The sequence below is a fragment of the Peromyscus leucopus genome, chromosome 12, assembly GCF_004664715.2.
Source record: "Peromyscus leucopus breed LL Stock chromosome 12, UCI_PerLeu_2.1, whole genome shotgun sequence".
NCBI lineage: Eukaryota > Metazoa > Chordata > Mammalia > Rodentia > Cricetidae > Peromyscus > Peromyscus leucopus.
Genome location: NC_051073.1, coordinates 6,407,834 through 6,412,431, shown reverse-complemented (window position 1 = coordinate 6,412,431; position 4,598 = coordinate 6,407,834). Strand labels below are relative to the sequence as shown.

Sequence of the window (4,598 nt, the reverse complement as noted above, 5' to 3'; positions counted from 1 at the left end):
TCCAACTGTCAACGAGTCAATTTCAGTTGGCCAAAGCCAGCCCATCGGTGGTGGTTGCTAAGGCAGACCTGCTCGACAAATACCATGATGTATTTATGATCGATGTGAACAGTCCTGTGCTGTTTTAAATCATTGTCCTCATCCAGCTCGGCAGACAATATAAGCTCCATTCACCTAAACCTGCACATGTCTTCCCTCTCTTCAGGGTGCAGAGCTACACAGAGAACTCCAACAAGGAAAGATGCTGATGCTTGTTTTTCAGGGCTCTTTGCGAGGGTGACTGGGGCGAATTTGTACCCAGGCAGTGCTGTGGTCACCGCAGTTCCGTCTTCTTCCCTGTGATGTTGCCCTTGGTCAAAAACGCAGTGAGCTGTCTGCGAGCTCAAAGCTTTCAGCAAGCAGGGCAAGGCAGAGGCACTGGAAACGGACACCTGACGTCCATGACCAATATGGAAGTGCTATGTTAGTGGTGGAGTCCTTGTCTGTGTTTCTGCAGGGACATACACAGCAACACAAATTGGCATAGAACGGAACCTGTCTCCTGTTGGCAGAGTCGCCCCAAAGGAATGGAGAGATCAGTAGTCATGCCAGCTGCTACAATAATCAAGGGATTGTGTCGAAATCAACTTAGAAGTGATTCCAAGTTAAAGAATCATGTATTCACTAAAATAAAGCATATAGAAGAAAAACTAAAGTACCTGTGAAACCTTGAAAGAAAGAAAGAAAGAAAGAGAGAGAGAGAGAGAGAAAGGAAGGAAGAAAGAAAGAAAGAAAGAAAGAAAGAAAGAAAGAAAGAAAGAAAGAAAGAAAGAAAGAAAGAAAGAAAGAAAGAAAGAAAGAAAGAGAGAAAGGAAAGATGCCACCATGAGTTCATGGTCTAGGTTGGGAAGGCGCGTACAGCTGTACCATGTACCTGGGAGACCCTGGCTGGGTAGGAACAGACAGGAGGCCAGAGTGGGCTTTGCTGAGGAGGTTCTGTCCCCCCCGGTGAGTAGGACGTGGTGGATGGCAGAGGAAGAGTATTTAAGGCCACCGCCCTTCGCTGAGCTCCACTGAGATGGAAGGGAGACCTCAGTGATGCTCAGGTGCCAAGCATCAGCATGATTCCCCACAATTCCCATCTACAGTTTCTTTGGGTTTAGGGAGACCAGGCTTTCTGGCTCCATTAAGAAGGTCATAGGAAACTAGGCTGTGGTAGGTAGCACACACCTTTAATCCCAGCAGAAGCAGGCCTATCTCTGTGAGTTCAAGGCCCGCCTGGTCTACAGAGTGAGTTCCAGGACAGCCAAGGCAGAGAAACCCTGTCTTGAAAAACCCAAAACAAACAAACAAACAAACAAAAGAGAGTCATAGGAGCAGCTGTGAGCCTTGACGGGGTTTCTTTCCTATCGTCTGTGATCTCTGAAGGCTTGTGGCCTAGAGTATGCCCTGGAGAGAGCAGTTTGTGGCCCTGGTATGACATAGAGAGCTTTAGTGTAATTTACAAAGACTGAGGTAATTAGTTTTAATTGAGGTCCTCTAGATGCATTTCCGGCAGTGATATTCTCCAGATGACCCCCACCCCCAGGCCTACCAGACGCTAAATAGGAAAATGTGTGTGTTTTATGTGTTTCAGACAAGCTCCTCTTCCACAACACGCCCAGCCCCACATCTGCTAATGCTCACATGAAAGGCTCTGTGGGACTCGGCTCTACAAAAAAACTGTCGATTTTGACAGACTACCTTCTCCCAAACGGTGGCCTTAAAAATTACTCCCGGGTTTTGGCCCCGGCTGACTTTGAAGGCAAATACACTTGGTGGGGTTCAGAGCACAGCCCCGAGGATGTTGAAAGTTAACTGCTGGTGAGCGTCCCAGCAAGGGCATGATGGAGACGCTCTCCGGAGCAGAAGCGTGGTGACAGCAGGCAGGGTACCTTCTGGAAAATGCTGCAGTCAGGTAGCACAGGAGGACAGGATGCTGGATCTTAGGTAACCAGGGTGCATTCTCTCCCACACGTCCTCTGCTTTGTGTGGCCCACTCTCTCTCAGGCCGGGAACAGAGAAAGCTAACAGGCTCCCAGTGAGATGGAAAGGAAGGCCCGAGTCCCAGCCTGAGCCTTGTACGCGTCCTGGGGCTTTCAAATCTGCAAGCTGGCCGTATGCACAACGCTATGGAGACATCCACCCGTGACATGCGCTGCATGACCCCTGTCCGTCAGTTTCGGGGTGGGGGGGACCCACTGATTTCATCATCTCCACACAGCTCTCTCCCTCACCTGCCTTGTTTCTGTCAGTGGTCCATCACTCAATGTCACCCTGGTCAGGACCCCGGCTGCTGGACATCTCTCAAGTTCCCGCCTTGCGCAGCCTCTTCTTCAGTTCTGGATGTGGCCTCCCCCAGCCTTCAGCTTTTAGATCCCCTTCCAGGCTACCGAGAGGCCCAAGTGATGAAGCCAGGTGTCGAGGTCAGTGCCCTGTTGCTGTGAAGAGACACCACGACCATGGAAACTGTAGAAAGGAAAATAGTCAATCAGGGCTTGCTGACTGTTTCAGAGGTTTAGCTCATTGTTACCATGGCGGGAGGCATGGCGGCACACAGACATGGTGCTGGAGAGGGAGCTGAGAGTTCTACATCCGGATCTATGGGCAGCAGGAAGAGAGAGGCGCTGGGCCTGCATCAAGCTTCTGAAACCCCAGAGCTCACCTTCAGTGACACACTTCCCCCAACAATGCCACACCTGCTTCAACAAGGCCTCACTCCTAATCCTCTCAAGTAGCGCCACTCCCTGATGACCAAGCATTCAAATATATGAGCCTATGGGGGGCCATTCTCACCCCAAATGTCACACCAGGAAAGGAGTGTCCCAAGAGGCCAGGAAGTTGAAGGGAGGTGAGACATTCCTTTTTCACTCTGGGCAAAGGCCGTTAAGTAGTGCTAGATAGGCACACACCAGCAGGTACCCAGACATGTGCCAGCATACACAGGCCACACATAAGCAGGCACAGATACACACACACACACACACACACACGAGTGAGTGAAAGAGAGAGAGAGAGACTGACTGGGAGAGAACCTGGTACACAGGCTTATAGCCAGACACACACAGGCTGCAAAGGCCAAGGCTACAGGTTTCTGACCTCCAGGTCATTTTTAGCCAGAATCACACAAAGGCGGCATTAGCCAGGAATGGCTATATAATAGATGGCATCACTGCTGTCCTTTGGGGGTTTCTGGGCTCCACTGTGGGCCATTTTGTGCTGACTCAGAGGCCCTGGGACGTCTAGCCTTAGGCATCTTGGCCCATGCTGGACATCCATATTAGTGCCCTGTTGTCTAAACACAGACGGGTCTGTATGGCGTTCTGGTCTCAACAGTGAATGTAGCTGGTTCCATCGATGCAGCCGCCAGAGTGGTTTCTGTATTTCTAATTCATCTTTGTAATTTACTTGTTCTCCAATCCCAACGTTAAAAGAAAAATTCTGCCGGATATGGTGGGGCATACCTGCCATACCAATACCGGAGAGACCGAGGCAGGAGGATGGCAAATCCAACTGAGTCTTGGGGGTGGGGGGTTATAGGAAGCTCCAGTCTAAAGCATGGGAGCTTTTAACAAGGAGAGCAAAAGAGAGAAGGCATCTGAGGTGTTGGAAACTCACGGGCGAGGGCTGGAAGAAGGAAGAGACATGAGAAGCTGTTGATGACAGGACACTTGCCGTTCATTGGCTAGATCCCAGCTTGAGTTGATGTCTCTTCGGTTTGGCTTCAGGACAAACCGAAGAGACACCGAGGCCACAGTAAACTCAGTATGCACCGGGACTCCCGTTTGAATCCCAAGACCACGATGGCCGCTGCACGCCTTTTCCATGTGAACGGTCGGTGCTGACACGCCATCCAACCCGGAAGCAGCACTTAGTCACCGCCCCTTCCCTCCTGTCTCAAAGCCTCACCCCTTCTTCTCATCCTGCCCGCTCTTCTATCACCTGCGTAAGTTGATGTCAAAGGTGTACGTCTTCACAGTGCCCCCAGCGGTGTGAGGGAGCGCGGAGGTGGCCTCAAGCGTTCAGTGCACATCAGCGCAAAGCATCCTGTCTTGATGAATCGACACCCTGTGTCTATCTCTGCGGTGGATTTCAGACTGAGGGGCAAAATCAACTCAAGCTGGGATCTAGCCAGTGAACGGCAAGTGTCCTGTCCTAAAGTCTATACACGGATCTAGCTTCGATCCACGGTGACAAGACCTGTCTTGGGGTTTTCTGTTGCTGCGAACGACGATGAAACACCAGGACCAAAAAGTCAAGTTGGGGAGGAAGGGGTTTGTTTGGCTCACACTTCAGCATTGCTGTTCATCACTGAAGGAAGTCAGGACAGGAACTCAAACAGGGCAGGATCCTGGAGGCGGGAGCTGTTGCTGAAGCCATGGAGACTGACTTGCTTCCCTTGGCTTGCTCAGCCCACCCTCTTTATAGAGCCCACCATGGGCTGGACCCTTTCCTCCCCCACCCCTCCCACACTGATCACTAAAAGAGAAAGCACCTTACAGCTGAATCTCACGGAGGCATCTCCTCAACTGAGGCTCCTTCCTCTGATGACTCTAGCTTGCGTCAAGTTCACACACAAA

At 51.0% G+C, this 4,598-nt stretch overlaps 1 pseudogene; it reads left to right on the top strand.

Moving 5' to 3' along the window:
• Positions 1-341: 341 nt before the first annotated feature.
• On the top strand, positions 342-709 carry LOC114698366 (annotated as a pseudogene).
• The last annotated feature ends 3,889 nt before the right edge of the window (positions 710-4,598 follow it).